The 12,648-nt window shown below is 34.8% G+C and overlaps 1 non-coding gene across 1 annotated transcript; it reads right to left on the bottom strand.

Annotated features, from left to right (window-relative positions):
• Positions 1 to 7,845: 7,845 nt before the first annotated feature.
• Positions 7,846 to 7,952, bottom strand: LOC111895399 (small nucleolar RNA R71). Its single transcript, XR_002851554.1, has one exon. It is a non-coding gene; the product is annotated as a small nucleolar RNA R71 (small nucleolar RNA).
• Between the last annotated feature and the right edge of the window lie 4,696 nt (positions 7,953 to 12,648).

Raw genomic sequence — 12,648 nt, 5'->3', positions numbered from 1 at the left:
ATCAAAAAGTGAGCATCTATATTTACAATACTCATGTGCACGGTGCGATTCACGCGTGACGTGTACACAACTCGTGGCTCCATCTAGGGTTTTCCACATATCACACTTCTGATGGTCAACATATCTCCAATCTCGAAGAATCTAGGTGTCAGACGTGCGTGTCGAGCATGGCATGCACCTCGAAATATTTTATAAAAATTCATATCTTCCTTATACAAATATTGTTTCTTACCCTCTTTATATATTTGTATAGCTCTCTACTACTACAATAGGTTTCCTTAAGGTTGCGTTGTCAAATTGTAACTTTTATTTTTAACCCACAATTTATATTTTCTTATAATCGTATCTTCTTCATACGAACTCCGATTTTGACATTTTTCCTTTTAAAGCTCTTATCTCTTGGAGTACTACGATTTTCCTTTTAGTGACGTCAGCAAAAATCAACTGACTTCTTTATACCATTTTCACGTTTATAGCGTTATTAACATGGTCAATTTTTACTTTTTATAAAATCACAAGTCCTCCAATCGGAGTCAGATTTTTACAAAGTTTTCTTCCTTGGGACCACTTTGTTGTGTACTTGCCAAGTACACCATTATTAAAAGTGGTGTAACTTTTTGGTCACTAGTTTTTAACCCTGTTATTATTATTATTATCTAACTGATCATATTTTTTATGATATATGAAAAGGTCTATTGTCATCATTTGTCGATGCTAATCTCTAATGACGGTCGATGACAGAAATTTCCCAATTGTCACATTATTCCCCTGTTTTAGGAATTTCGTCCCGAAATTTTGAACTTAGGTTAACCTTATTAGGGGAGACCAGTTTGTTAATCAGGGATCGACCCTTTTCCTTTGTATTGGGACAAATAAATTTCCTTTTTAGTTTCCTACTTCTAGTTCTTCAACTTTATCATTACAATGTAAGATTTTTCTCATGAAATTCTATTTGATTTTGTCCTCATTTTTCACCAATAGGAAAACTAAAACCTTTTATCTTAATATTTGTGTGGATTTCTTGAAGGATTTCTAAGTTTATTTGTCTATTACTACATGTAATCAAAAGTAGATCTTATATATATATATATATATATATATATATATATATATATATATATATATATATATATATATATATATATATTGAGTACAACTTCAAGGGTTTCCAATTCCCTTGTTAAACATTACGTAATCATTCCTATGTGACTTTTACTGAACCTCTTACTCTAACATCTAATATTCCACTTTCCTGGCCTCTTTGGTTTTTTCAAATGTTTGTCATGTGTCCTGGTCTTCCGTAATTGCTTCACCTAAACTCCTCACATTTTTCGAGATGATGAAGTCCACAATCACTACACAAGGGTAGTCTTCCCATGTATCCATTCGGTGGAGTAGGTGATCTCTCATGAGGCTTTTTTCCTCTCTTTCCTTCCATAAGGGTTGACTAGATTTTCACTTGGTGATTCCTTTCGACTTGTTCTTAAGTTCTTTGGACTTCTTCTTACTCCTTCTTTAGTTCTGGGGTATAGGTTCCTTGAGACCGAAGGCTAAATATTTAGCTTCCTCATATGTATTGGGCTGGTGTGCCTACACCTCGATCTTGATATGGGGAGCTTACCCTTGGAGATATGTGTTGATCTTATGGATCTCCGAGTTGACCAACTTAGGGCATGTGGTGACTAGGTACTCAAAGTGTACTGTATAGAATGCTAGTCCTAATTTTTTTTTGATAAGATGAATGAATTCCTACTCCTCTCGTGACACGTCATTTCCAGAATAAAATTCCTTTATCATATGCTTCTTTAACTCTTCCCAGGGTAGCATAGGCTTCGTCTAGGCCTAAATTCTTAACCTAGATACTCCACCAGAGGAGAGATTTTCCCATAAACATCCATGTTGTGAACTTAACTCTATGCTCACCAGCACACTTGCTCTCGATATCTTTTACCTAGTGGATCAAACTATCTGCTCCTTTGTCTCCATAAAAAGATTTTGACTTACTGCTAATAAAATCCTGATAGGCTTTTGTCTTTTAACTCCCTTCCTTATTTCTTCCCTCGTCTTTACTAACTCTGAGATTCCCTAACGCATCGGAGACTTGACGTTGAATCATGGTCTGAATGGCGGTTGGATCAATCAAGGTTAGCATTGAAGGGTTGTTATCCTGAAATGACAGCATGAAAGTTACTCGTTGTTCCAATGTTGAACGAATGGGGTTGTCATTCTATCCCTGATTTATTGGGACAATACTACTTTTCTCATTTGTAGTGTATTATAGTTGCTTTCCTAGCAAGTTGTTTTCTTGTTGCTTGTTAACCTAAAGAATTTATTCTATCTTATGTACCTTTTCTTTCATTCTTGTTTTCTCCCTTATTATGACGCACTCTTGTTGGTTTCCTAGAAACTCTCATGTATCTTGCTTATTATGGTATGCTATTGTTGCTTCCCTAGTAACTTATATTACGAATGGAAATTTGTTATTATTTTAAGGAAATCTCTCTACGTTGCCCTTAGCCTTCTAGATAGATTAAACTCCTAAAGATTCTTAATATCAAGGGTACCAAAAATATTGTGTAGAAAGTGACAACTTTCAAAAAATTTGATCATGTGTGTCGCGCACATGATGTGCACCGCATGCACCTACATCATATTAGCATTAAAGTCGATTTTTGGCCTCTTTCTACACTTTTCCAACATTCCTTTGCCCCCCCCCCCCCCCCCTCTTTCTGTCTCAATCTGGTCCCATACGTACGACGCACGCATCACACGCCTACTCCCAATCTTTGATTTCTGCATCTTTTTCGACTCCTCTATTTCCAAGTATCCTTCTTAATTAATCTTATCTCCTATTTAGGGTAAATTTCGTGTTTTAAGGCTTTTTGGAGGTTTTATCAATTGATAGATTTTGGTTAAATTTTGTGAAATGGATGAGCATTTTAGCTAACCATACTACCGATTTTACTTCCTAGATACTCAATTTCATGTTTATTTCGTCCATTGATCCTCATTTTGAGTTTTTAGAATTTGAAAAGTTTTTCTATATTTTTAGCTATATCCGTAAATTTGTAGTGTTTTAGGCGAAATGAACTACTTATTTGTGCTCTAGAGTCGTAGTCGAACAACCCTACGTGGTTATTAGGTTGAAAATTTGATGAAACATCAGTTTTCCAAACCTGATGCTCTTCATGTTCTTAGAGTATGCCATGCAGAAGCATGCGTGTCACATGCACTCGCACGTAGCCCGCACCTTTACGCGTTTGGTCCATTTCAACAGCTTTTGTAGCATTTAACTAATATGTCTCATTCCTAATTGTCTTTTATTTATTTTTCTATAGATATGTCGAGACGAGGTCGACAAGTTGTGGGTCAGTTACCTCCTTATTGGCCATTGCATCCATTTCTACAGTTCTCTGATAATCTTGCTGATAGGATTTCCTATGTCTCTTGCATGATTTCTCTTCTGTCCAAGAAGATCATCGTTCCCCAGGCTTTTTCCTGGAGGTTTGCGGACAAGACTTGGTTGACGGCTCGTCTGGAGTCATTCCTAATGCGTGTATTGCGGAATGATAGCAGGCTTGAGCTTTTTGTTTACCATGGATGGCGGTGGGTCGTTGTGGTTCTGGAGGAGGTCTACAAAGATCTCTATTGGGATTTATTTTTGACAGTCTGCTTTGACAAGGTGTCGACAAGATGGGCTCATAGATCAAACTTTACTTTTCGCTTGGGAGACATATCCCGCTCCTCCAACTTGATTGAGATAAGGAGACATCTAGGGATTTATACATCGAAGGAGACTGCCAGTCCTAATTTTTATTCTTATCTTGATAGTTGTATTACTGAGGCACCATAGGATTACAGCTACATGCAGGTCTAGGGTCACGCTAGGGGGACATGTGCTTCTAGGACGACCAAGTAGAGAGCCTGCAGATCTCCTATTTATCAGTTGATCCATTGATTGGTTGCCTCTACTGTTTTTCGTGATAAGGAGTGTGACAAGGTTCCTTCTGGAAAGGTCTTCTATATCTGGTGCCTCACATTGATTGAGGTTTGCCTCCATCTTCCCTTTTCTCTTGCTCTCTACTTATCTGCTTGGCTCTAGGTTCCATGCCTTCGAGCAGGATTTGTAGGGGACATTGGGTCACTTCTTTGGCCCTATCTAATGAGGTTAACACTAGCGGGATGTTTCTTATTCCTTTCAGGGACATGGGTGCTAACGCTCTAGGGAATATGAGGGTATAAGTTCGAGGAGTGGGGCGGCAGTGGACGATTTAAAGCGATGATGTCGTGGAGGCGATATGACAAGTGGAGCTGGAGCATATCCCTGAGCATGCCTTAGAGAGGCGTCATAGACCTAGGCATGTCAATCTTGATCAGCCATAGCCGACTCTACACGATGTAATGCATCGTATGGATGTTGCACAGGTGGAGCATCGTTGGATCATGGCTTCGATTGCTAGGGTGATGCGGCATCTGGGGATGGACCATCCACCTTTTCCTCAGACGGATTCTGTTGTTCGACCACCTGCTCAGCCGAGAGGTACCATTCATGATGGTGTTGGCACATTCTTAGGGATAATAATGATGATAGCGAGGAGGATACGAAGGACGAGAAAGGTGAGTATGAGAGTAGCGAGTAGGTTGGGTTGTATTTTGATACTTATTTTTACTTATTTTGTAGGATATATTTTCGATACACTTATGCATTTTTTGGTTTGTGTTTGCATATATATGGTTTCTGTTTTATCATTTATCGACTTTGTATCCAGTCAATGTATTGGTTCAATCACGAGAAAACATAGGTGATCAGGTTATGTTTAGGAGTGACTTAACCTTTACATGCATAACCAAATTAGATAATTGACTTATATTTATTGCATTCTTGATTTATATACTTTATATAGGGTTAGTGGGTATTATTCTTTTGTACTTTTAGACTATCAAAATAGGGATTGGCCAAATGAGAAGTGTCAAAGGGCATGATCATTTTAGCATATAGCCATTCTAAAATCCAGCACCCCAAGTGACAGTTCAAACTATTGACATCTCCTGTAAGTATTCTATCAATAGGGTAATTCATAGTAATATTTTTAGTAATATGTTTGAGGGAAACCTAACTAGAGTATATCTCCTAAGCTATAGCCGTAATTCCTAAGAAATTCTAATTCGCTATAGCAACTCACTCTGATACCATTTAGTCACACCTTCCCCGGTCGTTGGCAGAAATGTCGAGTCGTGATGGTATTTACATAGATTCCCAAATCACAGAGCACAAACGAAAACTACCTTTTATTAAACCAATGTCGTTTATTACATGGAATAAATAAAACCTAACTATCTTCAATTTGATTATTATTCCTTTCATTAATCCTTTCTCCATCCTAGGAACACATGCGATTTATGGAAGCTTCAACTTGATGTTGGCAAGTTGCAAAGTTTTGAGATAAAAATAACAAACTCTTTTGAAAACTTTCTAGAAATTCTAACAATGATTAAAATCATTTTTCTTAAATTACTGATTTCATAAGCTTTACTATATTATCTCTTATATTATTATCTTTTTACGAAATTTTGCTAATCCTATCTTATTATCTTTATAGGATGTTTTTACCAATCCTAAATTACTATCTTTGTAGGATATTTACCAATCTTATCTATTAATAATCTATTATGATATTTTATCCATCCTAAATTACTAACTTTGTAGGATATTTATCAATCCTATCTTACTATCTTTAAGGATATTTTATTAATCCTAACGTATCTTATCTACCACTCTAAGGTGTCCCTCATGGTAGTCGGATATCTAAGGCGGTTGTAATGTATTACCATGAGCCCCCATAATCGACGTTGTTTAACTAGTGATTTCCCTACACGATGGTTCATCGGATGTCGAATAGTGAGTAATAAGAAAGCTATCTTGCCGATATTGTAGGTAGCAATCGCAGGTGGGGTGTCAATCCCTGTATAGATCCATACATATCATTTTGACTTTCACAAGATTAACAATTACAGGTTCGGGGTAGCCGAATTTAATCAGGCTAAGGATGAATAATAACATCTCACTAATGCATTAACCTAAGGTATTTAATCTTTTATCTTTTTTTCTTAGAGATTACCTATAACGATCACAACATATATTTTTTTAGTTTTATATTTGATAATTATATCTTTTAGATATGATAATTATCTAGTGTGTGTGTGTGTGTGTATATATATATATATATATATATATATATATATATATTGTTTGCCATACATATATACCCTGATTATGGTGAATTTGAAAACTAGATATTTAGGCACAGTAATGATTAGGTACAATGTTTATCCCTATATTTCACCAGCATTACTTCTAGGTACTATGTTATACTAGGAAATTTGCCATTATAACATCTAGGTAGTACCTCTTCCTAGACTATCAGACATCATAACTCTAAGGCATAATAAAATAGCTTACAACTAAGTATAGTATCTATAGCTACATTATCTAAGATTTCATGCTTTATATAACAATTTATATTTATATATAAATATATTTTTATAAAGCAATTTGATAAGAATGTATCCCCCCTTTCCCCGGTAAAATGGGGCCGTGAACTCACACTAATTGTTTAATGTGACGCATCCTTGCTAGTGCACCAGAAGCTTCGCCTCATCGGGAGGACTTCCAAACTAGCTTGAGAGATAGAGGGAGAGAAAGAGAGAGAGAGAGAGAGAGAGAGAGAGAGAAAAAAAAAAGAGAGAGAGAGAGAGAGAGAGAGAGAGAGTTTTGGGTGTGAGGAAATCAAAAAGTAAGAACCTCTATTTATTGTGCTTAAGCGCGCGGCACACTTCACATGCAACATACACACGACTCGAGGCTCCATCCTGGGATTGTCACCTGTCACACTTCTGATGGTCCATGTTTCTCCAATCTCGGTGAATCTGGGTGTGAGACGTACACTTCAAGCATGGAGCGCACATGGTGTCCACCTCTAAATCATTTATAAAAGTTCATATCTTCCTTATATGAATCATGTTTCTTACCCTCTTTATATATTTGTGTAGCTCACGGTGCCAACAATGATTATAATGATAGATTATGGAATCAAGGCTTTGGGAATCAGTACCAAAGGAATCCAAATGGTGGATTCAACAATGAAAATAGTGAAAACTACAAAGAAGGTAACCAATTCCCTAACCTTTACTTTACGCATCCTTACCTACAATCAATGGCATCTGATTTTCAGTTGGCATTGTATGATGATGTTTCACCAATACTTTTCACGAAAGGAAATAAGCACCATGTGGAACTAACACCACAACTAATTAGTGACATTTTTGTAGCTCACAGTGCCAACAATGATTATAATGATAGATTAGGGAATCAAGGCTTTGGTAATCAATACCAAAGGAATCCAAATGGTGGATTCAACAATGCAAATAGTGAATACTACAACGAATGTAACCAATTCCCTAACCTTTACTTTATGCATCCTAACCGACAATCAGTGACATCTGATTTTCAGCTGGCATTGTATGATGATGCTTCACTTATACTTTTCATGGAATGAAATGAGCACCATGTGGAACAAACACCACAACTAATTAGTGTCTTACCCATCTTTACAATTCATAAAATCGATGATCCGTACAATCATCTCTATGAGTTCCTTGCAATGTCCAATGCAAATACACTGTGAGGAACTAATAGAGATTCATTCAAACTTCACTTAATTCCGTTCACATTAAAAAGAAAAAGCTAATGATTGGTTCACTTCTCTTTCCACCTATAGTATTACTACTTGGTAACAATTAAAAACAAAATTTTTCCAAAAGTTTTACCCTGTGAGTAAAATCATAGAAATAATAAAAGCGATACAAGATTTTTTACAAAAACCCAATGAAGAGTTTCATGATGTATTGGAACACCTCAAGGAATTTTTGTGCTTATGCCCCCATCATAATTTCCCCATTGGCAACTTATGTGTTTCTTTTATGATGGAGTCGACATTTCCAATCAAACTATGAAAAATGTCTCGTCTGGCGGCACTATAATAATGCAAGATAGTGAAGAGGCTTGGTGATTTTTGGAGTAGTGTAGTCATGGTTCAAAAACAAATTACTCATCTAAGAAACGGGATACCCTAGTTTCATCAGTTGCTTCAGTTGGACTAGGAAAAAACTTGAAAAATGAAGTCAAATCTGATATAGTTCTTTAAATAAAAAAAATTAACTTATTACTCCTTTGCCTAGGTAAGTAGAAATGTGTGTTTATTTCGCATGGACAAAAAGTATGTGTAAGTTGTGGAGACTTGGGACACATTGCGGATCAATAAATGAGAATCCAAAAGGAAATCAATCAAGTGCATGGATATGGGAAATTCCAAAATACTCCGCGACCATTCAATCAGAACTACAACCAAGGCGGAAACTACAACAACAATGGAAATTTCAACAAGAACAATCAAGGAAATTTCCAAAATCAAAGTCAATTAAATCAGTTTCAGCAGTCCAAATTCAACCAAGTTGGAACATCAAAGAAGGAGGAAATTAATAGCAACAATTTGGAAAAAATCACGGAGTTCATAACTCAAACATACCAAAAATATCATACAAATTCAAAGTCCATAGCTGCTATCGAGAAGTAGATTACTCAACTTCTGGAGCAAATTGAGAAAAGAGAAGATGGCAAGTTCCCAAGCACCACAACAGTCAACCCATCCCATGACCAAAAACTAGGAAAAGATCACTAAGCAAATGAGGTAATCACGTTGTGTAATGGAAAAATAGTTTATAATAAGGTAAGTGATGCTACCTTAGATAATGATAGTGACATAAAAGTCATCTTTGATGAAAAAGTATAAGTTTGAGAAATATTGAATAAAACAAAAAGTAGTTAAAGGTAAAGATAACTCTAAAGACGAGGATCATGGTGCAGAGGTTAATACCGCACTATACCCTTCAGCTTTAGAGAAACCGGCATCCTTCCCTTTTGGCAAGCGAGGGCCGAAAATTGAACAAATATGGGATTTGTTGAATCAAGTTAAAATAAATATCATGTTAATCAAACTTATTAAGGTGGTACCTTCATATGCAAAATTTTAGAAGGGTTGTTTTCAATGTTGTAAAACTCGCCGAGTTGACCGATTACTCCTCCGTGTAATCGCTAATCGGCCCCTAAACGAGGCGAGTTACAAAATCCCAAGTACTCCCTAATCAACCCCTTACTAAACTGAGTAGTGTTGTAAAATGCGGTCAACTTGGTGATTAATATGTATAATATACTTAATGATTTATTATTTGACACACACATGTGATTATTACTACATATATATCTTAAATTTTCAATAATTATTCACGAAGTGAGACCATTATATGTTTTTTAGCTTTTGTGTATTCACATGTATCTAATTTTGTTATATATTTCAATCAACTTATGATTTTAACTTATGATTTGGACATATATAATTTCCCTAAAAATATTTCTACATGAATTATCGAATCCAAGTACTCCTGAGTACTCTCGGGTACTCGCTACTCGGTAGTCGGCCGAACAGGTACCGAGTAACGAGTTCTACAACCTTGATTGTTGTGTTAAAAAACGCAAAATCCAAGCACACATCCCTAAAAAGGTTGATTTAACTAAGCATGCGAGTTCCATAATATCAAATACACTTCCACACATGATTAAAGATTCTGGGGCACCTTTAATTTCTGTTACATTAGGTAACATTAATATTAAAAAGGCGCTCCTTGATCTTAGAACTAGTGTTAGTATACTCCTGGGGATCTTTTTGATCAACACGACTTAGGAACTTTGGAACAAACTGATATTATTTTACGATTGGCCAATAAGTCAACAAAAATTCTTCGGAGTATATTATCCGATTTCATTATTAAGGTGGAGGATTTCTATTACCCGGTTGATTTTCTTGTACTTGACACCGAAAGTACCAATAAAGAAAGTGAACCTACTATGATTTTGGATGGCCTGTTTTGGCAAAAATAAATGCACAAATTATTTGTAGAATGGGTGACATGGATATCTATTTTGGTAATACAAAACTTAGAATTAAAGTGTTTAATATGTTTCCTAACTCACCATCAGATTATGAATGTTACTGGGTGGATGTGATTAATGTCTTAGTGCATCAGTTCACTCCGAAAATCTTACACCCTAATTCATTGGAGCTTTTTCTTTCTAATGACAGGGATGAAGTGTTATATTTGGAAGACATCAAGATGGTTGATGAAGAATATGTGAAATATATGGATCAAGGAAGGAGACAATGGAGCCATCAAATTGAGAAACTACCAACAAGTTTCTCAGACCCACTTAAGCCACCTTAGGATGAGCCGCCTACTCTTGAACTTAAAACTCTTCTTTCAAATTTGAAATATCCTTTTATAGGGTCTAATTAAAAGTTACCAGTTATTGTATCTTCTGGATTAACATGTCTAAAAGAGGAATCATTACTAAAGGTGCTTTCCAAGTGTAAAGGACCAACTTGGTGGACCATAGTATATTTCAAGGGGGTTAGCCCAACTACTTGGATGCATCGAATCATCACCGACGCTGGAGTAAATCCGTCCCAAGATACACAGTGAAGGCCTAATCTAAATTTGCGAGAAACGGTTAAAAAGGAAGTATTGAAATGGCTTGTTGCAGGTATTATCTACCCAATATCTGATAGTGACCCTGCCACAGACAATACCAAAGAAGTTAGACATAACAATGATAGATACAAAAGATGTAGAGAAAATATCAACAAGACCATCACCGGATCGAGAGTTTTCATCGACTATCGCAAGCTCAATGTTGCAAAATCAAAGGACCATATTCCTCTCGCTTTCATTAATCAAATTATTGAAATATTATCAGGCCAAAAATTTTACTATTGTTTGGATGGATACTCGGAGTATAATCAAATTGACATCCACCCTGACGATCAATCCAAAACCACATTCATATGTCCCTATGGTACCTTTTATTTTCGAAGGATTCCATTCAGCTTGTGTAATGTGTTAGATTAGGTGTCTAACCCGATAACTAAATTGGTATATAATTAAAACTATTAGCAATGTTCGTTTTGGTTGCCCTCAAACCTAGTAATTAAGTAGGATGTTTTTTGGAGAGAGATGTTGAATTACTGATCTTTTTTATAAGATTAATAAATTGTAATTAATGATTTATTAATAATTTATGAGAATAATATATTAATTAGAATTATTACTATTTAATTAAGAATTTACCAGAAATTAATTAGAAATAATTTCGGGATTAATTGGATTAATTAAAGTAAAAGGACTTAAGTTGTAATTGTTCAATAGTTGAACAAAATGGGTTCCAAAACATTCCCCAACATGGTGGACGGTTTTGGAGGTATATTCTAGGGTTTCTAGAATATCCTTTGGAGATAATTAGGAGATTGAATATTTACCTAATTTTAAATAATAGTATCATATTCAAATTAGGGTTTGTAGGATTTTCTAGTTCAGCTATAAATAAGGCCTTAACCCTTCATATTTTTTTCCACTCCATCTCTTAAAAGAATATCCGAAAATCTCCTTTCTCATCCTCTCACCTCAAAGTGAAATAATTGCTAGGGTTTGGGTACACACCATTAGAGGAACACGATTTCTAGTGCTAGCTTCAAAATCAATTCAAGAAGGATTTATTTGATTATTTACTATAATAATGAAAAACTTATGTAAACCCTTAAGCCTTTTGAAAACATAGATTAAATTAGGTTGCATGTGAACTTAAGATTTAATCTATTTTCCGCCACATGAATTTTATAAACTATAAAACTTATCAGTGGTACTGGAGCCATTGTATTCCATTGAATATGCATAATAAGTGACTAGATCAAATTAGGGTTAATAGAAATTATAGTATTATACCCTAAGGCTTGGAATTTTCGACTTGGGCTAGGGTTCTTGAAACCCTAGCCTCCTCCCTTAACTTAGAAAGTCATTAGGGTTTGTTAGGGTTTCCTTATTTGATAATTTAAGTTTTAGTTTGTTAAAATAGAATAATTAAAATTGGATAACCCTAATTCCCTAGTTTTTGAAAATTGTTAGGGTTTGGATTAGGATTAAATTTAAATTTTTTGATTAATAGTTTAATAAGAAAAGATAATATTTAAACAACACTCATGTCATTTGAATTAATTTAATTAATTGTTAATTAAAATATAAAGATTAAATCATAAATATTTTAATTTTCTAAATTAAATAAATTTTATATTAATTTCGAAAATTTAAATATTAAACCTAGTATTTTAGAAAAGTTTTAAAATACACCTTTGATATATATATATATATATATATATATATATATATATATATATATATATATATATATATATATATGTGTGTGTGTGTGTGTGTGTGTGTGTCTATATATATATATATATATATATATATATATATATATATATATATATATATATATATATATATATAAGGTTAATTACTATATGTATAAGGAAAAGTCAGTCAAATCACTAGTACGCCTCATTTACGAAGCCATACTATGAGGGGTAGAAGGATTTAGCCTATAAAATGACTGTCATTGGGTGGCCACTCTCAACCACCACCCCTTATATGGTGGTGGAGGGTCGTTAGCCGAATGAATTTGATAAGACATAATCTCATTAA

This window comes from Lactuca sativa, chromosome 4, assembly GCF_002870075.4.
Source record: "Lactuca sativa cultivar Salinas chromosome 4, Lsat_Salinas_v11, whole genome shotgun sequence".
Classification (NCBI taxonomy): Eukaryota; Viridiplantae; Streptophyta; class Magnoliopsida; order Asterales; family Asteraceae; genus Lactuca; species Lactuca sativa.
The sequence above is the reverse complement of the archived record's forward strand: the minus strand, read 5'-3'. Positions and strand labels throughout refer to the sequence as shown.